We start from the raw sequence: 26,893 nt of genomic DNA, 5'->3' as shown, positions 1-26,893 counted from the left end.
TATGTCATAAATGTCAGATAGATGCGGGTCCCACCTCTGGGATCCGCACCTTTCTCTAGAACAGAGAGAAACAAGGAAAAGGGGAGGACCCCTAGTGGTTGGCAGGGATATATTAACAATGAAAAATGAAGTGCCTAGGCACAGAGTCCCAATTTCCCAACCACCGTAGGAATGGTATCGGTTAAAATGTAACTTTTATTAATGTATCAAATGGAGACAAACAACAAACAAGCAAGAGTTAAAAATGTTTACAGAGGACGGCCAATGTGTATCACAAAGGATAGAACAAGTGTATGCAGCACATCGCTGTGCACTGTGTGAGAAACTGATTCGGCAGCTGCAGACTGCCGTAATAGGAATACAGTCCCACACTAGTAGAGGGAATCACTGGACCGTCGGTAAATATTAAAATGGCGATAGCCCCCCCGACAAATGGCTAGCCCCGAATTATCCCCTGAGGACGCTGCTTGTGCAGCGAAACATGTCGGGGGGGCTATCGCCATTTTAATATTTACCGACGGTCCAGTGATTCCCTCTACTAGTGTGGGACTGTATTCCTATTACGGCAGTCTGCAGCTGCCGAATCAGTTTCTCACACAGTGCACAGCGATGTGCTGCATACACTTGTTCTATCCTTTGTGATACACATTGGCCGTCCTCTGTAAACATTTTTAACTCTTGCTTGTTTGTTGTTTGTCTCCATTTGATACATTAATAAAAGTTACATTTTAACCGATACCATTCCTACGGTGGTTGGGAAATTGGGACTCTGTGCCTAGGCACTTCATTTTTCTCTAGAACAGGGCCCCCTAAACCGCTCTGTGTTCCGGCTGAAGTGTGTGATTCCCGACTATGAAGAAGAAAATGCTACGCTGTTTCCGTAAGTCCCATAGAACTAAATGGTAGTTACAGAAACAGCTTAGCTCGCATGCTACGCTGCTTCCATAACTGTCATTCACTACTATGGGTGTTACGAAAACAGCATAGCTCAGCGAGTTATGCTGTTGTCTTCTTTATGGTCAGGAATCACACGCTTCAGCCAGAACACAGAGCAGTAGAACAGGGTTTAGGGGGCCCCGTTCTAGAGATAGGTGTGGGTCCCAGAGGTGGGACCCGCACCTCTCTGACATTTATGGCATAGCCTGTGGATATGTCATAAATGTCCCCGATAGTAAAATCCCTTTAAGAAATGAGACCTAACAACTTTAAGCACTAACTCTAGAATTACAAATTCTGAAATGTTCAAAAAATTTACTCTGAAAATGAAATGTACCTGGACAGTATATTACAGTAATAACGTGTATATTTAATACCGTACATCTCCAACTCTATACAACCTGTTACAAGGTGAGAAGCAGAGGTTCCAGCTTGTGAGCAAGGGTTAAAGTAAGTTACCCTAACAACTCCTATTGCCGCATAAATATTTAAGCATTTCTACTGTATGTCAGACATTTTGCCCATAGGCAGACTAAGAGTGGTCTGGGCCCCTTACCAACTACCATTGAAATAATACACTTAAGCCGAGTTTAGCCAATGCCTCTGAGTAGCGTTTATCTCTTGGGGTTTTTTTGTTGGTTTTTTATTTTGTTTTATACAGTCCCTGCACCTAAACTTGAATGAATCTGACTCAGGGACTTTGGTCCTACCCAAGTAAAAAAAAATTAGAGGTCCAGCACACGATATGATGTGAAAAAATACAAAACAGTTTATTTAAGTCAAAATTAAAACAAGTAATTAAAAAATTCCGGGAGAGAACGCCTACGCGTTGCGAACAGTTCTTAATCATAACTTTGGTCCTATACTGGCCATGAACCCTCAAGAGGTCAGTCCACCCATAATTTAGCCTCCCCCTACAATGCCACCAGAACTCCCAAACGAATGGACCACTGGATACTAGGTATGTAACATTACTTTATAGTTGTTTTGTGATCTTGTCTTGTTTTGAAATCTTATGGACAAGATTCTTAATGAATACATATATCATCTCAAAGAGTGCCAAAAAAAAGAGTTCTGGTTGTGTAATAAAAGTGCCTTAGGGCCCATGCACACGAACATGCTTTTGCGGCCGCAATTCCCCCGAAAATCTACGGGAGAATTGCGGCCCCATTCATTCCTATGGGGCCATGCACACTACCGTGGTTTTCACGTTCCGTGCATGGCCCGGGAGCCTGAACGGGCATGCCTTATTACGTCCGTGTTCTGCGGTCCAGGCTCATTGAAAATTATGGCTGCGGCTTTGTGCATGGCCCGCGATTTGCGGGCGGCTCGCGGCTGACAGTCTGCTGCCGGCCGACCTGAAAATCACGGCCATGTACATGGCTACGGTCGTGTGCATGAGGCCTTAGGCATAGACTAGGTAATCGAAAATTAATCTAGGTATGTGAGAGCTCTAAGACACAATGTCACATTCTGGGAGGAGGGAGTGAAGGTTGTTGCATAGCCCCAAATTCTGTGAGGCAAGAAAAGGTAATTCAGATGTATAACCAGTGTGGTAGTGAGAGTGCATCTAATAACACCAAAGATATGGTGCCTGCATGATGGATCCAATTACCACACTATTTGGTAATGGATTTTGTGGAGGCTTAGGCCACCTCTTGGTCTTAGTTAAAATTAAAGGGGTTGTCTGATTTCAGCAAATTATCGTTATTTTTGAAAAAATAAAAGTTATACAATTTTCCAATATACTTTGTTTTATTTCCTCCGCTTATTGTTATTCAGTAGGAACGTTCATTGTTTATTTCCATTGTATAAAATTCTGTCCATGGTCATGTGATGGACACACAGGTGCACGGCTCGTTATGTATCAGAGCTGCGTCTTCTAACCATCCTAGCACCTGTGTGTCCATCACATGACCATGGACAGAATTGTATCCACTGGAAGTAAACCATGAATACTATATAACAACTAGCAGAAATCTTGAAAACCACGAGGAATAAATACAGAAAGTATACTGGAAAATTGTATGACTTTTAATTATACAAAAAATAACATTAATTTGCTGAAAGGGACAACCCTTTTAAGAAAATAGAGCTGATCTGCAATACCAGAAACAGATCATGGACAAAAGTGGAGATGATTCTAGGAAAATAGCTCCTCTTTTGTTTTATTTCAGACAACACTATTAATGTGATTTGAAATGTGATTTAACCCCTACCCAACATCCACCGCAAACCGCCGTACAGCGGAGCTCACACCATCACCGCCGGGTGTCAGCTGTATATTACAGCTGACACCCTCCTGTAGCGGCCAGGACCGTAGCTAGTCTCCGATCTGGCCAATTAACTCTTCAATAGAGAGCGTCGCATCTAAGGGGTTTTTACCTGACTGGCACCCCAGCGGTGCCGATGGTTGGTATGGCAACCGGAGGCCTAATAATGGCCTCCGTATCTGCCTTGTACGGAAGCCTATGAGGACCTGCCTCTGGAGGGTCCTCATAGGCTTGCTATCAGTGAATAACTTACAGCTCTAACACACTGCACTATGTATGCAGTGCAGTGTATTAGAATAGCGATCAATGTTACAGGCCCTTATGTCTCCTGGTGGACAAAAAAAAAAAAGTTTATAAAAATGTTGTAGCAAAATAAAAAGATAAAAGTTTCAAGTTAAAAAACCCAAATTGCCTTTTTTCCCATAATAAGTATTTTATTATTGGAAAAAACATAAGATATAAAAAAAACTATACATAATTGCTATCGCTGCGTCTTTAACGACCCAAACTATAAAACTTTTACGTAATCAATCCCGCACGGTGAACGCCATAAAAACAAAATATAAAAGACAATGCCAGAAGCTGTTTTTAGGTCATATCCCCTGCCAAAAAATGTAATAAAAAGTGATCAAAAAGTCACATTTACCCCAAAATAGTACCAATAAAATTGACAACCCGTCCTGCAAAAAAAATTCCTGACACAGCATTGTCCACGCAAAAATAAAAAAGTTATGGGTCTTAGAATATGGCGACTCAGAAAAAAGTGATTTTATTGTGCAAAAGCTGCAATACATTAAAAAAAACTATATACATTTTTTATCACTGTAATTGTATCGACTCGCAGAATAAAGCTAACATGTAATTTATGGCGCACGGTGAATGCTTAACCCCTTCCCTCTTTAGCCACTTTTGACCTTCCTGACCAAGCCTCATTTTTCAAATCTGACATGTTTCACTTTATGTGGTAATAACGTCGGAATGCTTGTACCTATCCAAGCGATTCTGAGATTGTTTTCTCGTGACACATTGGACTTTATGTTACTGGCAAAATTTGCCCGATACATTCAGTATTTAATTGTGAAAAACACCAAAATATAGTGAAAAATTGCAAAAAATAGCATTTTTATCAATTTAAATGTATCTGCTTGTAAGACAGGCAGTTATAACACACAAAATTGTTGCTAATTAACATCCCCCATGTGTCTACTTTAGTTTGGCATCGTTTTTTGAACATCCTTTTATTTTTCTAGGACGTTACAAGGCTTAGAACTTTAGCAGCAATTTCTCAAATTTTCAAGAAAATTTCAAAAGGCTATTTTTACAGGGGCCAGTTCAGTTCTGAAGTGGCTTTGAGGGCCTTATATATTAGAAACCCCCAAAAAGTCACCCCATTTTAAAAACTGCACCCCTCAAAGTATTCAAAACAGCATTCAGAAAGTGTTTTAACCCTTTAGACGTTTCACAGGAATGAAAGCAATATAGAGGGGAAATTTATAAATTTCGTTTTTTTTTGCAGAAATTCATTTTGAATCCATTTTTTGTGTAACACAGAAAGTTTCACCAGAAAAATGCAACTCAATATTTATTGCCCAGATTCTGCAGTTTTTAGAAATATCCCACATGTCGCCCTAGCGTGCTTATGGACTGAAACACAGGCCTCCGAAGCAAAGGAGCACCTTGAGGATTTTGGGGCCTTGTTTTTATTACAATATATTTTAGGCACCATATCCGGTTTGAAGGACTCTTGCGGTGCCAAAACAGTGGAAACCGCCCACAAGTGACCCCATTTTGGAAACTACACCCCTTGAGGAAATTATCTAGGGGTATAGTGAGCATTTTGACCCCACAGGTTTTTTGCAGAAATTATTGGAAGTAGGATGTGAAAATGAAAATCTACATTTTTCACAATAAAACGTAGGTTTAGCTCATTTTTTTTTCATTTCCACAAGGACTAAAAGAGAAAAAGCACCACAACATTTGTAGAGCAGTTTGTCCCGAGTAAAACAGTACCCCACATTTGATCATAGACTGCTGTTTGGACACATGGCAGGGCTTAGAAGGGAAGGAACCCCATTTGGCTTTTGGAGCTCAAATTTAGCAGGAATGGTTTGCGGAGGCCATGTCACATTTGCAAAGCCCCTGAGGGCACAAAACAGTGGAAACCCCCCACAAGTGACCCCATTTTGGAAACTACACCCCTTGAGGAAATTATCTAGGGGTATAGTGAGCATTTTGACCCCACAGATTTTTTGCAGAAATTATTGGAAGTAGGATGTGAAAAATGAAAATCTACATTTTTCCCAATAAAACGTAGGTTTAGCTAATTTTTTTTCATTTTCACAAGGTCTAAAAGAGAAAAAGCACCACAACATTTGTAGAGCAGTTTGTCCCGAGTAAAACAGTACCCCACATTTGATCATAGACTGCTGTTTGGACACACGGCAGGGCTTAGAAGTGAAGGAACCCCATTTGGCTTTTGGAGCTCAAATTTAGCAGGAATGGTTTGCGGATGCCATGTCGCATTTGCAAAGCCCCTGAGGGCACAAAACAGTGGAAACCCCCAACAAGTGACCCCATTTTGGAAACTACACCCCTTGAGGAAATTATCTAGGGGTATAGTGAGCATTTTGACCCCACAAATTTTTTGCAGAAATTATTGGAAGTAGGATGTGAAAATGAAAATCTACATTTTTCCCAATAAAACGTAGGTTTAGCTCATTTTTTTTCATTTCCACAAGGACTAAAAGAGAAAAAGCACCACAACATTTGTAGAGCAGTTTGTCCCGAGTAAAACAGTACCCCACATTTGATCATAGACTGCTGTTTGGACACACGGCAGGGCTTAGAAGGGAAGGAACCCCATTTGGCTTTTGGAGCTCAAATTTAGCAGGAATGGTTTGCGGATGCCATGTCGCATTTGCAAAGCCCCTGAGGGCACAAAACAGTGGAAACCCCCCACAAGTGACCCCATTTTGGAAACTACACCCCTTGAGGAAATTATCTAGGGGTATAGTGAGCATTTTGACCCCACAAATTTTTTGCAGAAATTATTGGAAGTAGGATGTGAAAATGAAAATCTACATTTTTCCCAATAAAACGTAGGTTTAGCTCATTTTTTTTCATTTCCACAAGGACTAAAAGAGAAAAAGCACCACAACATTTGTAGAGCAGTTTGTCCCGAGTAAAACAGTACCCCACATTTGATCATAGACTGCTGTTTGGACACACGGCAGGGCTTAGAAGGGAAGGAACCCCATTTGGCTTTTGGAGCTCAAATTTAGCAGGAATGGTTTGCGGATGCCATGTCGCATTTGCAAAGCCCCTGAGGGCACAAAACAGTGGAAACCCCCCACAAGTGACCCCATTTTGGAAACTACACCCCTTGAGGAAATTATCTAGGGGTATAGTGAGCATTTTGACCCCACAAATTTTTTGCAGAAATTATTGGAAGTAGGATGTGAAAATGAAAATCTACATTTTTCCCAATAAAACGTAGGTTTAGCTCATTTTTTTTCATTTCCACAAGGACTAAAAGAGAAAAAGCACCACAACATTTGTAGAGCAGTTTGTCCCGAGTAAAACAGTACCCCACATTTGATCATAGACTGCTGTTTGGACACACGGCAGGGCTTAGAAGGGAAGGAACCCCATTTGGCTTTTGGAGCTCAAATTTAGCAGGAATGGTTTGCGGATGCCATGTCGCATTTGCAAAGCCCCTGAGGGCACAAAACAGTGGAAACCCCCCACAAGTGACCCCATTTTGGAAACTACACCCCTTGAGGAAATTATCTAGGGGTATAGTGAGCATTTTGACCCCACAAATTTTTTGCAGAAATTATTGGAAGTAGGATGTGAAAATGAAAATCTACATTTTTCCCAATAAAACGTAGGTTTAGCTCATTTTTTTTCATTTCCACAAGGACTAAAAGAGAAAAAGCACCACAACATTTGTAGAGCAGTTTGTCCCGAGTAAAACAGTACCCCACATTTGATCATAGACTGCTGTTTGGACACACGGCAGGGCTTAGAAGGGAAGGAACCCCATTTGGCTTTTGGAGCTCAAATTTAGCAGGAATGGTTTGCGGAGGCCATGTCGCATTTGCAAAGCCCCTGAGGGCACAAAACAGTGGAAACCCCCCACAAGTGACCCCATTTTGGAAACTACACCCCTTGAGGAAATTATCTAGGGGTATAGTGAGCATTTTGACCCCACAGGCTTTTTGCAGAATTTATTGGAAGTAGGCCGTGAAAATGAAAATGTAAATTTTAACCAATAAAACGTAGGTTTAGCAAAATTTTTTTTCATTCCCACAAGGACTAAAGGAGAAAAAGCACCACAACATTTGTAGAGCAGTTTATCCTGAGTAAAACAGTACCCCACATGTGGTCATAAACGGCTGTTTGGACACACGGCAGGGCTCAGAAGGGAAAGAACACCATTTGGAGTTCAAATGTAACTGGAATGGTTTGCGGTGGCCATGTCGCATTTGCAAAGCCCCTGAGGGGTCAAAACAGTGGAACCCCCCCACAAGTGACCCCATTTTGGAAACTACACCCCTTGAGTAAATTATCTAGGGGTATAGTGAGCATTTTGACCCCACAGGCTTTTTGCAGAATTTATTGGAAGTAGGCCGTGAAAATGAAAATGTAAATTTTAACCAATAAAACGTAGGTTTAGCAAAATTTTTTTTCATTCCCACAAGGACTAAAGGAGAAAAAGCACCACAACATTTGTAGAGCAGTTTATCCTGAGTAAAACAGTACCCCACATGTGGTCATAAACGGCTGTTTGGACACACGGCAGGGCTCAGAAGGGAAAGAACACCATTTGGAGTTCAAATGTAACTGGAATGGTTTGCGGTGGCCATGTCGCATTTGCAAAGCCCCTGAGGGGTCAAAACAGTAGAACCCCCCCACAAGTGACCCCATTTTGGAAACTACACCCCTTGAGTAAATTATCTAGGGGTATAGTGAGCATTTTGACCCCACAGGCTTTTTGCAGAATTTATTGGAAGTAGGCCGTGAAAATGAAAATGTAAATTTTAACCAATAAAACGTAGGTTTAGCAAAATTTTTTTTCATTCCCACAAGGACTAAAGGAGAAAAAGCACCACAACATTTGTAGAGCAGTTTATCCTGAGTAAAACAGTACCCCACATGTGGTCATAAACGGCTGTTTGGACACACGGCAGGGCTCAGAAGGGAAAGAACACCATTTGGAGTTCAAATGTAACTGGAATGGTTTGCGGTGGCCATGTCGCATTTGCAAAGCCCCTGAGGGGTCAAAACAGTAGAACCCCCCCACAAGTGACCCCATTTTGGAAACTACACCCCTTGAGTAAATTATCTAGGGGTATAGTGAGCATTTTGACCCCACAGGCTTTTTGCAGAATTTATTGGAAGTAGGCCGTGAAAATGAAAATGTAAATTTTAACCAATAAAACGTAGGTTTAGCAAAATTTTTTTTCATTCCCACAAGGACTAAAGGAGAAAAAGCACCACAACATTTGTAGAGCAGTTTATCCTGAGTAAAACAGTACCCCACATGTGGTCATAAACGGCTGTTTGGACACACGGCAGGGCTCAGAAGGGAAAGAACACCATTTGGAGTTCAAATGTAACTGGAATGGTTTGCGGTGGCCATGTCGCATTTGCAAAGCCCCTGAGGGGTCAAAACAGTGGAAACCCCCCACAAGTGACCCCATTTTGGAAACTACACCCCTTGAGTAAATTATCTAGGGGTATAGTGAGCATTTAAAAAAATGTTTCAATTAAAATCCATGGATGTGTGATAAACTTTGAAGCACTCTTTTATGCACAGGCTAGGTTTGTCGGGACAGGTTTCACAATGATAAGTTGTGTCTCGTCTTCTCCCTCTGTTGTAACACACTTTACACCTTTTTTGGCTCCTTCCCTTTTTACCAGTGGGGGGGATTTCGCCAGGAAAGTGTTGCCCTGGTACAATACGTGGACCATCGCTTCTAGAAGTACTGGGGCTCTCCCCTTCTTGGTCCCCAAATACAAGGGCCTTGATAACCGCTTCTTGAAACTGAAGGAATGTCCCTGTCCGGCCTGCACATCGGTATAGCACGTAAGCGTTATACAATGCCATCTGTACCACGTGCACGGCCAGCTTTTTGTACCACGTCTTTGTTTTACGCATGGCACTGTACGGCTTCAGTACTTGATCAGAGAGATCAACACCTCCCATGTACTTATTGTAGCCGAGGATGCAGTCTGGCTTGGGGGTCATTGTGGTGCTACCTCGGACAGGGACAGGGGTGATGCCACTACCGTGTATTGTGGTCAACATAAGGACGTCCCTCTTGTCCTTATACTTGACCAGCAACAAGTTATCGCTGTGTAGTGCCCTGCTTTCTCCTTTTCTTAGGGGTTGCCCAATCAGATTTTTAGAGAGGCCTCTCTGATTTTTGCGCACGGTGCCGCATGCTACAGTACTTCTGGTGGAGAGGCATTTAAATAGTGGGATGCTGGTATAGAAGTTATCCACGTAAAGGTGATAACCCTGGTCCAGCAGTGGGTGCATCAAGTCCCACACTATTTTTCCACTAACTCCCAGGACAGGGGGGCATTCTGGAGGTTCTATCCTGGTGTCCTTCCCTTCATAAACCCGAAACCTGTAGGTGTACCCTGAGCTGCTCTCGCACAGCTTGTACATTTTAATTCCATACCTCGCCCTCTTGCTTGGCAGGTATTGGCGGAATTTTAGTCTCCCCTTAAAATGTACAAGGGACTCGTCTATTGCTATGTTCTTTTCGGGGGTGTACACTTCCTGAAATTTGGTGCAGAAATAATCAATCATTGGCCTGATTTTGAATAGGCGGTCGTATGTGGGGTCATCACGGGGCGGGCACTGTGCATTATCATTATAATGCAAAAATTTCAGAATAATTTCAAATCGTGCCCGGGTCATTGCCATGTGGTATAATGGGGTGCTGTATAAAATGTCCGCACTCCAGTATTGCCTAATCTCTGGTTTTTTTACTAGGCCCATATGTAGGACAAGGCCCCAAAATTTCATCATCTCCGCTGCCTCTATGGGGGTCCACCTAGCAAATGATGACGTGGGGTTTTGGGCTAAAAATTGTTGGGCATATAAATTTGTTTGGGCCGCCATTACATTAACAAAATCCTCAGTGAAAAACAGATTGAAATAGTGAATTTCTGCGAGGCCTACAGTCTCAAATAGAATTCCAGAGCTCCCTGTGAAATCTGGAATGTGAGGCTCATAATTATCAGGGGGTGGGTTCCACAGGGTATCGCTCATTTGGGGGGTTGCCTCAGCTGATGTCCTGGGGCGTCTTTGCGGGGGTTCCTCATCACTGGATGAGGATGATGAGGTCAAGGTGAATGGGGCAATTTCCTCTTCTCCCTCGCTGGCCGATTCAGTGTCAGAGGCCAGGATGGCGTATGCCTCCTCAGCGGAGTAGAGCCTTTGAGATGATTGGGCCATTTTTATTAGGGGGGTATGTAGTGCTTCAACACGTGTAATACTCTTTATAGAGGTGGTTTTGTATGTTGTGCTTTTACACGTGTAATATGAAATTTATAGGAAAAAAAAAAGAAAAAGAAGAGAAGAATAAGAAAAATTTAGGAGAAAGAAATTTATTGAACGTTCAATATAGAACTGTAAAAAAAACTGAGCTACAACTGTGTCGCTACGCTATCAGAAATTTAGTGAACAAATTTCAGTTAAAAAAAACTGAATGTATGTCACTAAATGGACGCTGACTATAAGATGTAAATTTATACTAAAACTGTCGCTACGCTATCAAAAATTTAGTGAACAAACTTCAGTTAAAAAAAACTGAATGTTCGTCACTAAACGGACGCTGACTATAACGCTATAAATTTATACTAACTGTCGCTACGCTATCAAAAATTTAGTGAACGAACTTCAGTTAAAAAAAAACTGAATGTCCGTCACTAAATGGACGCTGACTATAAGATGTAAATTTATACTAAAACTGTCGCTACGCTATCAAAAATTTAGTGAACAAACTTCAGTTAAAAAAACTGAATGTCCGTCACTAAACGGACGCTGACTATAACGCTATAAATTTATACTAACTGTCGCTACGCTATCAAAAATTTAGTGAACGAACTTCAGTTAAAAAAAACTGAATGTTCGTCACTAAACGGACACTGACTATAACGCTATAAATTTATACTAACTGTCGCTACGCTATCAAAAATTTAGTGAACGAACTTCAGTTAAAAAAAAACTGAATGTCCGTCACTAAACGGATGCTGACTATAAGATGTAAATTTATACTAACTGTCGCTACGCTATCAAAAATTTAGTGAACGAACTTCAGTTAAAAAAAACTGAATGTCCGTCACTAAACGGACGCTGACTATAACGCTATAAATTTATACTAACTGTCGCTACGCTATCAAAAATTTAGTGAACGAACTAAATGTCCGTCACTAAATGGACGCTAACTATAAGAAGTCAATTTATTCAAACTGTATAAAAAAATATATAGCTAGAACTTCTGCTATATATCTTTTTTTACAAAACGGACGTCAGTAAACGTCCGCTACTCTAATGCTAGTCTTTTTTTTTTACAGTTTTATAAAATGAAGAAAAAAAGGCCAAAAAAAAACCTGCGTAAACAAATTACCACTGAGGCTGATTATTAGACTCAGCACTCAGTAGCCGCAGGGCGCACGCAAAAAAAAGGTGCAGTAATAAAAAAGGCCAAAAAATAAAAAAAATTACCACGGATGCTGATCAGTGATGGCGGTCACTGATCAGCAATCAGTGGCCGCAGGGCGCACACAGGGAGGTGCAAAATACAAAAAAAAAGGAAGTCCTGTGCCAAAAATTGGCGGTCAGTGATGGCGGTCACTGATCCGCACTCGGCGGCCGCAGGACGTAAAAAGGGAAAGATGGGGAGGGTGGGATGGGGGGGGAGGGTACAGGGATAAGAAGTTTAGGAAAAAAAACAAGTGCTGCTGCTAAAAAAAAAAAAAATCAGCAGCAGCACAGTTGATGATGATGACGGTTCACTCTTCTGCAGGAAGCAGTCGGATGAAGACGTCACAGCAGGATCGCAGCACAGAAGGCCTCAGATTCGGTAAGTTGGCTTCACAGACGGTCACACCAGCTCTGCTCACCGTTCCTAACCGGAATGAGGTGGGCAGGGCTGGTGTAGGGTGTTTCAAACACCCGCCATGGCTGCGATTGGTCGGTCGGTGCTGACCGACCAACCATAGCGATCTGGGGGCTGGCATCACCGCCATTTTTTACATGGAACATGGTAGTCATTGGTGCTGTCCTAGACAGCACCAATCACCACCATATCACTGTGCCCTGTGGCACAGTGATTGGCAAAAGCCGCAAACAGCCGCAATTGGCCGGTCTGAATTGAACGGCCAATGGCGGCGATCGCCGATGCGGGGGGGAGGCGACACCCCCCTGGGCATCGTGTACAGATGTCCTGCTGTTATGAACAGCAGCCATCTTTACTTTAAAACTTTTATTTTTGATACGGTAACCCCTTCTGCATTTGACGTACATGTACGGCAAGATGCGGGAAGTCAATGCTTTCCATGACGTACATGTACGGCAAATGTCGGGAAGGGGTTAAAAAACAACAATAAAAAACAATTCCAGAATTGCTTGTTTTGGTCATTTCCTCTTCCAAAAAATAAAATAAAGTGATCAAAAAGTTGTATGTGTCCCAAAATGGTACCAATAAAATCTACAGCTTGTCTCGCAAAAACGAGCCCGCACACAGCTCCATCAACTGCGGTGATGATAAAACATCCGGATATGCAGGCCAGATGGGAACATTCCTTCAGTTTCAGGGCCCTAGTACTTGGGAATTAGGAAGGGAGGCGACATAGCACATTTGCTCAAAGTGAGGGAGCCCGTATTATACCAGGCAACACTTTCCCAGCAAAATTTCCAAAACTACAAAGGAGGAAAAGTCCCAAAAATGTGCAGAGTGTTACAAAAGGGGGATAAGAAAGGATATGTTTATCAGTGCGACACTGGCCTGTGCATAACGGATTCCTTACAGCGTACCACACATCTATGAATAGTTTAGTTATTTACCCCATTATTATACCCTCTTATTATGCCCTGATGTACCCCGCACAGATTACATATGTCCCCACATTATAAACTGAAAGATCAGAGACTTCCGGAGGCGGGGCATTACGTATGGCTACTTCGGCTCCTCACCGCTCCTGCAATGTTCAGCATAACCGTGACATCCTGCCCATAGAGACTGCTGGATATTCCTTCCTGAGCCTGCCGTGAGAGGGGGCAACTGAGGGGACCCTTCGTTCTTTTTCCCCGGAGCTGTAGGCGGTTCAACGCCGATACTAGTGTGACGACGGGAGCAGTGGCCACCATATTGGAGGACCGGCCTTGTTACACACATTAATAGGTGAGTAGTGAAACTTAGGGGAAGACTTGATCCTCTACACACGAACCCCAGGGGGCCTCGCCAACTCGACTGAATACCTCGGCTGAGGTGTAGCATAAGTACGGCGGGAATAACCGCCGCCATTTTAGACAGTCGCACGGACAGCGGTCGCCTTATAAACACCCATAGGGAGGGGGAACCTAAGGGAAGATTTGATCCCCTCTATACTGATCCTAGGAGTCCTCATCGACCCCCTCCAAGCCGACTACACGGGAGACCTGCATAGCGGCGCCCCCCGACCCTCTCCCCTCACTATAAAACCAGACATACTGCATGGCCCTCGGCCTGAATTCAGACACTGATTTACAAAGGCCCCTGAAAAGTGTTGGGGCGAAACCATTGAGCGGGCTGCACATCAAGGGGGACACTCTCCACACATCTCCTATGGAGACCTACTGACCCTTATAGGGACTGCAGATTTTTCCAGTAATGTTTCTTCATACCGGGACTATGATATCCCCTGTTTGGGTTTGGAATATAATGCCACTAATGTCTTAATGATCGTCTGAATACGGTCGACCTACTTTCCCGCCTCAACCCCTGACATCCTGCTTTAATAGGTACTTTTGACGGTTCTTCCTCTCCCTTATAATTGGGGATCGTGTCATGGACAAATACCTCACTAAATCATTAAATAAGAGATCTACTCGCTCTCACAACAACTTAGCATTGGATCAACCACACTCTTCTACCATGCATAAAACTAAGGCCACTGCGAGGCAGGACAAACTGTCTACTAAGATCGCTTCTGTTAGGGTGCACTCTCCACAACCGCAATTCTCACGGAGTTACTTACCGGGGATGATGTGACCCACCCCCTAGGCTGTCCCCGCAGAACAGCCCTCAACATAGTTATGATATGGACTCTCTTCAGGCCACCCTGGTGGCACAGGAAGTCTCAGAAATATTGCTGCCTCCTTTGACAAACGCCTGGATATCCTAGACACGTCTAGTTGGGCGAGGGTCATTCCGCCTCGCACTCTTCCTATTCATGAGGAGTGTCAATCCTTTTCAGGAAAGGACTACAGTACACGTTAGAACAATCAATTAGTGATCCCAAGGCAGATATATAATCCTACGAATCATAGTGGACGGAAACCCTTATTTATTAGTTAATATCTACGCCCCTAACCAGGACCAGCATATCTTTTACGCAAATATTCTTCAGGTAATCTTGGGTCTCCCCCATGGTAATTTAATAATTGGTTTAGATTTTAATCTAGTTCAAAACATCTCTATGTATCGCTCCCCACCAAATCCTCAATCCCAAATAGCCACATCTTCCTAAAACTTTCTTGTAGATTCTCTTAATCTGTGCGACCCCTGGAGAATTGTGGACACTGGAGCTAGGGAGAACACTCGAGTGGTCACAGAACTTTTTCACGAATAGACTACATCCTAATCTCCACCTCCTTGTTTGACTCACACCACACCTCCCGAATTTATCCGATTACCATTTCGGAACATGCCCGATTATTTTGTCTATGATCCCCATCATCCCCAATTAAGAAATCTATCATTTTGGAGATTTCCTGCCTACCTGACAGATTCCAATGATTTCCGACAATACCTCCAAATATACTGGGGTAATTACTTGGTTCACAACATGTCTCAATCGAACAATATCCCTCTGTTCTGGGCTACATCAAAGGCTGTAATGCGGGGGCATGTCATCAGTTATCTGTCACGGGGGCGGAAAATACATAGAAATCGCTTTGACGCCCTGCATAAATCAATGTTACTAGCCCAAAGGAAATACGCTGATGGCTCTACTTCGGAAAATCATCTAACATATCAGACAGCTAAGCATCTTTTGGATGCCTTCATCCATGATGAGTCTCACTGGCAGGTGAGGAGTACAGATAATACATTTTATAGGTGGGGCAACAAAACAGGCAAGCTCCTTGCCCCACTCACTAAACAAAGGCGCCCCTTTAAACCTATACTATCCCTGCTCAACCCCTTCATAAACATCACTTCCTCAGACCCCTCGGAGATAGCACAGATCTTCACAACATATTATGAGTAGAGATGAGCGAACCGGGACAACCGAACCCGGTTTCGGTCCGAACTTCCGGAAAAGTTCGGTTCGCAGCGAATCCGAACTTCACCGGGTTCGGCCGAACCCGTTTTGACCGAACCCGGTCAAAAACATTATACAAATCGGCAGCCACTTGTCTCTATCAATCACTGATAGAGAAAAGAGGCTGCTGATTAAAAATAAAATAAAAAGCATTTCATACGTACCCGGTCGTTGTCTTGGTGACGAGTCCCTCTTCTTCCTCCAGTCCGACCTTTTCTGACGCGGCAGCCTGTGATTGGCTGCAGAGGCCTCTGCAGCCTGTGATTGGCTGCAGAGGCCGCGGCAGCCTGTGATTGGCTGCAGCGCTCACATGGGCTGCATCGTCATCAAGGAATGTCGGGCCGGATGTCGAGAGGGACGCGTCACCAAGGCAACGGCCAGGAGACCGGACTGGAGGAAGCAGGGAGTTCCCGGTAAGTATGAACGTCTTTTTTTTTACAGGTACTGTGATCGGTAGTCACTGTCCAGGGTACTGAAACAGTTACTGCCGATCAGTTAACTCTTTCAGCACCCTGGACAGTGACTATTTAGGGTATGTGCACACACACTAATTACGTCCGTAATTGACGGACGTATTTCGGCCGCAAGTACCGGACCGAACACAGTGCAGGGAGCCGGGCTCCTAGCATCATAGTTATGTACGATGCTAGGAGTCCCTGCCTCTCTGCAGGACAACTGTCCCGTACTGTAATCATGTTTTCAGTACGGGACAGTAGTTCCACGGAGAGGCAGGGACTCCTAGCATCGTACATAACTATGATGCTAGGAGCCCGGCTCCCTGCACTGTGTTCGGTCCGGTACTTGCGGCCTAAATACGTCCGTCAATTACGGACGTAATTAGTGTGTGTGTACATACCCTTACTGACGTCGCCTAGCAACGCTGCCGTAATGACGGGTGCACACATGTAGCCACCCGTCATTACGGGGCCTCATGCACACGACCATAAAAACACCCGTTATCACGGGTCGTAATTACGACCCGAAATAGCGGGCCCATAGACTTCTGTTAGCCACGGGTACCTTCCCGTTTTCTCACGGGAAGGTGCCCGTGCCGTTAAAAAGATAGAACATGTTCTATTTTTTTATTTTACGGGCCGTGCTCGTAATTACGACTCGTAACTACGAGCACGGCCGGCCGGCCACGGGCAGCCGGCCGCTTTTGCGAACCGTGCTGTCATTATAATTATAGCAGCACGGCCCGTAAAATAGAAAAATAGAACATGTTCTATTTTTTTAACGGCACGGCCACCTTCCCGTGAGAAAACGGAAATGTACCCGTGGGTAACAGAAGTCTATGAGCCCGTTATTGCGGGTCGTAATTACGACCCGCAATAACGGGTGTTTTTACGGTCGTGTGCATAATGGGAGCACGGCTCGGAAAAACGAACGGCTGCCCGTGCTCATCTCCTGAAATACTCTGTGCTGCCTTAAACTCTGTGGACAGGTCAGGATCCTGTTTCTTTTAAATGCTGCTAGGGAACCCGCTCGATCCACTATATAAGGCTACGCTACAGTGCAGCATTTAAAAGAAACAGGATCCTGACCTGTCCACAGAGTTTAAGGCAGCACAGAGTATTTCAGGAGATGAGCGTGCAGATTCAGTGCTGCTGTGAACTCTGCTCTTACCATTACGTAGCTCTCAGTCTGTTACCTCTCCTCCACTCCTGTCCTCAAGAACACCTTCACATGATTGGCAAGTCACCACGTAATGGTAAGAGCAGAGTTCACAGCAGCACAGAGTATTTCAGGAGATGAGCGTGCGGATCTTGTGCGTGGTGGTGACTTGCCAATCATGTGAACGTGTTATGGAGGACAGGAGTGGAGGAGATGTAACAGACTGAGCTACGTAATGGTAAGAACAGAGTTCACAGCAGCACAGAGTATTTCAGGAGAGGAGCGTGCAGATTCAGTGCTGCTGTGAACTCTGCTCTTACCATTACGTAGCTCAGTCTGTTACCTCTCCTCCACTCCTGTCCTCAATAACACCTTCACATGATTGGCAAGTCACCACCCCGCACAAGATCTGCACGCTCATCTCCTGAAATACTCTGTGCTGCTGTGAACTCTGCTCTTACCATTACTTGGTGACTTGCCAATCATGTGAAGGTGTTCTGGAGGACAGGAGTGGAGGAGAGGTAACAGACTGAGAGCTATGTAATGGTAAGAGCAGAGTTCACAGCAGCACTGAATCTGCACGCTCATCTCCTGAAATACTCTGTGCTGCCTTAAACTCTATGGACAGGTCAGGATCCTGTTTCTTTTAAATGCTGCACTGTAGCGCAGCCTTATATAGTGGATCGAGCGGGTTCCCCAGCAGCATTTAAAAGAAACCGTGTTTGTGTATGTGTGTGTTTGTGTATATATGTGTGTTTGGGTATGTGACTTTGTCTGTTTTTGTTTTTATATGTGTGTTTGTGTATATGTGTGTGTGTATATATGGGTGTGTTTGTATATATGTGTTTGTGTATATGTTTGTGTATATATGGGTGTATTTGTGTATATCATTGTGTGTAGATGTTTGTGTGTGTTTTTGTATATGTGTGTGTTCGTGTATATGTGTGTATATGGGTGTGTGTTTGTGTGTATATATGGGTGTGTTTGTGTATATGTGTGTTTGGGTATGTGTGTTTTTGTTTGTATATGTGTTCGTGTGTGTGTATAACTGTGTGTGTGTGTGTTTGGATATGTGTGTTTTTGTTTGTATATGCGTGAGTTCGTGTATATGTGTGTGTGTTTGTCTGTTTATGTGTGTGTGTGTGTGTGTGTATATCTTGTTGTGTTTGTGTATATATGTGTGTAGGTGAGTAGAAGTATTGGTATTGTTCACATTGATAACTGTTTTTTTATGTTGTTGCAGATTTTGATGTACTGATTGGACTACATCTTCGATTCGTTGGACTACTGCGTAGATCTACGTTTTTTCAAATTTTAATAAAATGGTTAACGAGGGTTTTGTTGGGGATTTCTTATTTCAATAAAAAAGAATTGTCTTTGTGTGTTTTTTTAAACTTTATTAGTGCCTAGATAATGGTAGTTGGCTGATTGACAGCATCCATTATTAAGGCGGTACTTAGTGTTAGCCGGTGCAGAGGCTAGCACTAACCACCCATTATTACCCCGGTACCCACCACCACCAGGGGTGCCGGGAAGAGCTTGGTACTATCCAGTACCCGACCATCTGTTGTGATGGTCGGGTACTGGGGCGGCCGTAGGCTGGTATTATGAGGCTGGGAAGGGCCAAAATCAGTGGACCTTCCCACCCTTGTAATGCTAGGCTGCTGCTGCTGTGTTGTATCGGGCTGGTTATAAAAATGGGGGGACCCCCACGTCGTTTTTTTTTTTGAATTTAACAAATATAGCAATAGACGGGTCCCCCACATTTTTAATAACCAGCCATATACAAGGCCGCAGCAGTCTGGCATTACATTGGTGGGAAGGGCCACTGGTTTTGTCCATTCCCAGGCTAATAACACTGTGTTGTATGTGGCTGGTTATGATAAATTGGGTGGAACCCCATGTGTTTTAAAAAAAAAAAAATATTTAAATAAATACATAATTAAAAAAAATGACGTGGGCCCCCCCCCCCACTTTTATAACCAGCCAGATACAACACAGCAGCAGCAGCCTAGCATTACAAGGGTGGGAAGGTCCACTGTTTTTGGCCCTTCCCAGCCTCATAATACCAGCCTGCGGCCGCCCCAGAGCCCGACCATCACAACAGATGGTCGGGTACTGGATCGTACCTGGCTCTTCCCGGCACCCCTGGTGGTGGTGGGTACCGGGGTAATAATGGTGGTTAGTGTTAGCCTCTGCACCGGCTAACACTAAGCCTCGCCTTAGTAATGGATGTTGTCACTCAGACAGCGGCCATTACTAAAGTGGTAGTAATAAAATTTGAAAAGAAAAAGACAAAGATATAGATAAAATATTTTATTGAAATAAAGCACCCCCAACACAACCCTCATTAACCATTTTATTGTAGAAAAAAAACGTCATCTAAGTAGTCCTCGAAACCGACGTAGTCCAAACACCAAACCTGTAAAAAAAAAAAAATGAAATAAAACATGTCGTAGGCTTAGATTCAGTTTAATGTGTGATACTGACTGTTATACCATGTATAGAAGCCTGCCGCGAAGTTGACTTAGATACAGGGCGCCAGCAGACAGTATCATACATGGCCATACATACATATATACAAACATACATACAAGCATGCATATATATACATGCAAATATACATACATGCAAACATACACACATATATACATGCAAACTATCATACATACATGCATACACACACACATGAAAACATACATACATACAAACAAACATGCAAAGATACATACATACATATATACAAGCATGCACAAATATACATGCAAACATAAATACATGCAAACATAATTACATACATGCACATATATATAAACATACATGCAAAAATAAAAACATGCAAACATACATACATGCACATATATACATACATGCATGACAACATACATACAAACATACATGACAACATACATACATGCAAACATACATACATACATACATACATGCAAACATACATACACACATGCAAACATATATACATGCAAATATACATACAAACATGCACATATATACATACATGACAACATACATACATACATATATACACACATGCAAATATACATACAAACATACATACATACATGCAAACATACATACATTCATGCAAACATACATACATACACACATGCACATACATACATACATACATACATGACAACATACATACATACATACATACATGACAACATACATGCAAAAATACATACATGCAAACATACACACATGCAAACATACATGCAAATATATACATGCAAATATACATAAAAACATGCACATATATATACATACATGCCAACATACATGCACAGATATACATACATACATACATACATGACAACATACATACATGCCAACATACATACATACATACATACATACATACATGCATACATACATACATGCCAAAAAATAATAATAATACGTTCATACTTACTTTCCTCCTGTCCGGCCTCCAGCGATGACGTTTCATCCATGTCGCCGCTGCAGCCTGTGATTGGCTGCAGAGGCGGTCACGTGGGATGAAGCGTCATCCTGACGTGCGTGACCGCCACTACAGCCTGTGATTGGCTGCAGCGGCGAAAGGGATGAAACGTCATCGCTGGAGGCCGGACAGGAGGAAAGTAAGTACGAACGTATAATTTTAATTTTTTTATTACATTTAAATTGTATTTTCCGCTCGCCGAGCATGTACTGTGAAGGTTGCTGAAAGAGTTAGTGCAGCCCATTAACTCTATCAGCACCCCGGACAGTAGCATGCTAGGCGCACGGAAGTGACAGGTTCGGTCAGAACTAGTTCGGTCCGAACCGAACTTTTTGGTGAAATTCGGCGAACTAGCCGAACCGAACTTTTGATAAGTTCGCTCATCTCTAATTATGAGGATCATTATAGGGCTGCCGCAACAGCTCACCCAGAAATTAACTCCTTTCTGGACTCTGTTAATTTGCCTACTCTTTCTCAACAGGCTCTGTTAAATTCTGAGGTTCAGGAAGAGGAGGTGAGGCGGGTGATTTCCTCTGCCTCTAATGGGAAAACGCCGGGTCCAGACGAATTCTCAGTGGAATATTATAAAATATTAGCCCCCAGCTCATACCTCTCCTAACGAATTTGTATAATGCTGCCTTTATACGTAATAAACCTATTGACCGCTGCACAGAATCTCGCACAGTGCTTATTCTGAAATCAGATAAAGACTCATCTTTGCCCCAATCTTACCACCCGATCTCACTACTAAATTATGACTATAAGCTCTTGACTAGAATTTCGGGAGACCGACTTCAGTGCTTTCTTCCTAATCTCTGTGAGGCCCAAACTGGGTTTACAAGGGGTCGAAACAGTAGGTGCTACAGTTTTAGCACAGGACCCAACTCAACTGGTCACCATGTTAGTGAGCCTTGATGCCGAAAAGGCGTTTGACATAGTGGCTTGGCCTTTTCTGGATGCAGTCCTGACAAAATTGCAAATTGGCGTAGTGTTCTCCCAATTTATTAGGTTTCTTTGCTTGGATGTGACAACGTGTGTGGCGGTCAATGAGTAGACCTCTCCCCTTATAGATAACTTCAGAGGCACTAAACAGGGCTGCCCCCTCTCCCCTTTGCTTTTTAATCTTTCCATAGACCCCCTGATATGCCATCTTATACAAACCCTTTTTTTGGGGGGGAATTAGGGTGCATGATTTAGAATTAAAGGTGGCTGCATTTACAGACAATATTTTGCTAGTGGTTTCAGAACCTAAACAGGTATTAGCCCCACTCCTACGAGACCTGGGTATAATAGGGAGACTATCGGGTTTTGTGTTGAACCTGGATAAAACAGAAGCTATTTTGCTGAAGGGCCCCACTCTACCATTATGGTATTCTGCTTTTCTGTTTAGATGGAAATCTTCTGCACTCACATACTTGGGGGGTGCAAATATCTAAACTCCCATCTAAATTATATAGACTTAATATGTCCCAATATATATCGGAACTGGAGAAAAGATTAACCACCTGGAAACACTTCACTCTCTCCTATTTGGGGAAGGTGAATCTGCTTAAGATGACAGAGTTTCCCCAACTGCTCTACCTTCTGCACACACTCCCAATTTGTTTGAAGCCAGCAGATTAAAAACGAATACATTTTCTTTATAGGACTTTCATATGGGGTAGAAAAAGATCTCGTATAGCTTTTCATATCTTACAACAACCTAGAGCCAACGGGGGTATTAACTTTCCTAATATTAAAAATTATAATTTGGCGGCAATGTTCAGCTTTCTGAGTGATTGGCTTTATGATACTTCCTGTTACACATCTAGCCCTCTTGACTTCAGACTCTTCCCGGGTCATGCACTAGCAGCTTTCTTACACTTTCCTTTTTCTCAGCTATCTGTGGAAACGAGAAATAACCTGTTACTCTACAACACCTGGCGGGCATGGCAAAAGATCAGACGCCAATTTCAACTCTTGCCTTTTTCTGTTTCACCACCTGCCACTGATATGTAATCCTGAATTCCAGGATGGTAACCCCCCGTGGCATTTTTTATAGATGGCATGCAATGGGATTAACCTCTTTAAACACTTTGTACACATATTAGAGAAAAGGATGCTTACTCTGAGTTACGCTTGAAATTCCCAAACAAACCGATTGACCCATTCCACTATTTACAAGCCAAAAGTTATATCACAACTGTACTTACTCGACTACCAGACCGAGAATGGAACCCGTATCTCTTACAAGGATTCTCTAGACAAAATATACTGAAAGGTCAAATAACAAGAAACTATCAGCTTATACACCAACCCTTAGACTATGCTGTAACTCAAACACCGTTAACAAAATGGCAGATTGATGATCAATCACTTACTTACCCAGTCATATTGCGAGCTCTAGAACTTCCTTCCCTCGGCCTGCTTTTTAGAAATGAGGCTCAAAATGGCACACAGATCCTATCTAACTCCACTTGTGGGTCACATAATAGGCTTATACCCTACCTATTATTTGCTTTGAGCGTTCCCTAATATTCAGGTCATTTAGTCCCATATTCGATCCTACACATCTCAACACTTAATGAACTACACCCCTGACTCGGTACTGTGTCACCTAGGCCCAGACAACCATAGATGTTCCCATGGGGAATATAGACTGCTCCACTATGTGGCAGCGGTAGGTGAAAAGGCCATCCTACAAACATGGCTGCATGACCAGGCCCCACCCTTTAAATTATTTCTTGACAAACTTTCATATTTGTTTAAAATAGATTGGATGGAGGCATCCCTCTATAAATAATACCAGGTTGACACGTGGGGAACCTTTATATTGCAACTTCCACAGAGAGTTAGGATTGACATCAAAAATTGTTTTCAACACACTATCTGGTTTCAGGAGCAAATACTTTTGGGAGCTGCACCAATGTGAAGGGTGAACCAGATTCCGTTTCTTTAGGGTGTTCGTGGGTCGTGCACTCAGCTTACGTGTTCTCTTCTCTTCAGCACTCTTGCTACTTTCACAAAGATGTGGACAAAAATGGGCGGTTGGCTGGTCCACGGCCCAACTCTTTGTCCATGGCTGGATTAAACTTTATCTGAAGGGGAGGAGATCACACTCTCTATTTATGCATATGATCACCGAGGTGGGAGATATTTCGTTTTGTAGGTAGACAAACTTATAAGTTTATGTGTGTCCCTCCCCACCATTTTCCCCTTGTTAATATCGTAGGGTATCTTGGTTAGTTGTGGTATAACCGGTAAAACTTACGATACTTGTATTGGATTATTTGTAACCATAACATGCATGTGGGGATTTTTCTGTTCTTTTCCCCCATCTCCCTCCTTTTATTTCTGTATCCCTTATTTGAAAAAGTTGAATAAAAATATTTTGAACAAAAAACAAAACAACTGAAAGACCAGCAAAACCAGAAAACAAAACTACTACAAAGCAAAATGCACGCTCCAAATGGCGCTCCTTCCCTTCTAAGTCTTATATTGTGCCCAAACATCAGTTTACGTCCATATATATGGCATCCCTATATGAGGGAGAACCCGCTTATCAATTCATGGGGTAAGATTCTCCAGTGGCACAAGCTGGGAAAAACATATTGAGCAGTGAAATGGCAGATCAGTGTAAAAAATTGCAATTTTCACTTTGCACCATCCACTGCGTATTTATTTCTGAAAAACACCTCTGATGTCTAACTTCTCACTACACCCCTTTATAAATGCCTTTTGTGGTGTAGTTTCTAAAATGGGGTCACTTTTTTTTGGTACATCAGGGGTTTTGCGAATGCGACATGGTGTCCACATACCATTACTGCAAAATCTATGCTCCAAAAGTAAAATACTACTCCTTTTCTTCTGAACTGTCCCATATGTCTAAACAGCAGTTTCTAACCACATATGGGGTGTTACCATAATTGGGAGAAATTGTTTTACAAATGTTGGGGTGCTTTTTCTTCTTTATTCCTTGTGAAAATGCAAAACTACTTATCGGGAAAAACACTTCATTTTCGCAGCTTAATTCTAATTAATTTAGCAAAAAACCTTTGGGTGGTCAAAATTCTCACTATACCCCTGTCACGATGTGGGGTGTGGGCCCACTGGACCTTTCCGCGTAGCGGGATGGCAGCTGGCCAAACAGGTAAGTACAGAGTTCAAATAGTTCAGCGAGGGTACCTGAGGCAATCGTAGGTAGTAACGAGGCAGGCACGTCCAGGACCAGGCGGCGGGAAGACGTCAGGTGAGGCGTAGCAAATCAAGCGTAGACTGTAGTACAGCACTGCAACAGCACCGCACTAGAACTGGGTAGCACGGAAACAGGATACGGGATACATGAACAAGGTACACTGGGAAACTGGAAGACACTGGGAGACCATAAGCACGACAAACTTTGGTAAACAAACAACGCTCTGGCAAAGAGCAAGAGGGCAGAGCCCTTTTTATAGCCCAGTGCATCCTGGGCTATATTGCAGACTTCCTGCAAAAATGTGCGCACTGGCCCTTTAAGACCGTGCACGCGCGGGCACGCCCGCCCGCCGGAGACACTCAAAGTCCAGAAGTGAGTGCCGGCGCCTCACAGGAGGACTACGCTGCAAGCAGATAAGATGTCCATGGCCACGGCCGTCGGGGATTAAGGCAGAACGACGGACCGTGGCCATAGACGTTACAGTATCCCCCCTCTTACGCCTGAGAGTAGGGGGGAGCCGCATCTTGTAGGATACCGGGTTGATCTGTAGCAGGATTTCAAAGGGTCCAAGGAACCTAGGAGCAAATGTGCACGACGTCACCTTCAGCCGGATATTCCTAGAAGACAACCAGACCTTAGTCCCTGGAAGGAACTGCGGAGGCGCCCGTCTTCTTGTATCTGCCTTTCTCTTCATGTGGTCCACCGCCAACAGGATAGAAGATCGGGTCTGTTGCCAAATCTGTAGAAAGTCCCTGAAGGTCGAGTCAGCTACAGGAACATGGGACACAGTAGAACCAGGAAGAGGTATACCAGGGTGCTGACCGTAGACGATGAAGAATGGACTGGAAGTGGTCGACTCACTGGTGTGGTAGTTATAAGAGAACTCTGCCCAAGGAAGCAACTGCACCAAATCAACATAGCACCTGGAAACAAAGTGAAGTAGATAGTTCTCCATGATCTGGTTAACTCTCTCGACTTGCCCATTGGACTGGGGATGATGGGCCGAAGAGAAGTCCAATTTTACACAGAGGAGGCCACAGAGTGCTCTCCAAAACTTCGAGGTGAACTATACCCCTCGGTCCGAGACAATATATGGGGGCAAGCCGTGCAGACGAAAGATGTGCTGTATGAAGAGGTCAGCCAATCGCGTAGCAGACGGCAGACCGGTCTAGGGAATGAAGTGAGCCATCTTGTAAAATCGATCCACCACCACCCAGATCAAACTACAACTCGCAGAAGAAGGAAGATCCGTGACAAAGTCCATAGCGACATGTTGCCAGGGGGCAACGGGCACAGGCAGTGGTTGGAGCAGACCACTAGGTCTGGAGTGAGCAACTTTATTTGCTGCGCATACCGTGCATGAGGAGACAAAGTCCATAACGTCTTTGGGTAGCGTGGGCCACCAGAACTGACGGGTGATTAGATCTTGGGTCTTACGAGCACCCGCGTGACCTGCCAGCTTAGAACTGTGACCCCAGGGAAAGCATAGCAATAGTTCGGCGTTGAAACATGTTCCCCATGCCTGATGAAAACGCCAGTTCGGCGTTGAAACGCGTTGCATAGCAATAAATCATTTTACTTTTATCTGGCTTTTGGATCTTCATCCTTTCTACACCACGCAGCAGCGCCAACATAGATCCTAATTTTATTTCCTCTGCACTCATCATGACCCCAGGGAAGAATTCTTCCACGGCCAGCCAGACGTACATAAGTCCTACCCGGAGGAATGTCTCCAACTTGCAAGGGATTCAGGATGGATCAATAATATTCTGTGGAGATCTAGACATTCTTGTCGGCAGATCGGTAGTGGAGTTTGAACCGGAACCGAGAAAAGAACAACGACCACCTGGCTTGACGAAGTTTCAACCG

The 26,893-nt window shown here is 43.5% G+C and overlaps 1 protein-coding gene across 1 annotated transcript in view; it reads right to left on the bottom strand.

The window, feature by feature from the left end:
- Positions 1-26,893, bottom strand: part of LOC142760835 (vomeronasal type-2 receptor 1-like) — an 80,050-nt gene that overhangs the window by 10,388 nt on the left and 42,769 nt on the right. The window lies entirely within an intron of this gene.

Source organism: Rhinoderma darwinii, chromosome 4, assembly GCF_050947455.1.
Source record: "Rhinoderma darwinii isolate aRhiDar2 chromosome 4, aRhiDar2.hap1, whole genome shotgun sequence".
NCBI lineage: Eukaryota > Metazoa > Chordata > Amphibia > Anura > Rhinodermatidae > Rhinoderma > Rhinoderma darwinii.
The sequence above is the reverse complement of the archived record's forward strand: the minus strand, read 5'-3'. Positions and strand labels throughout refer to the sequence as shown.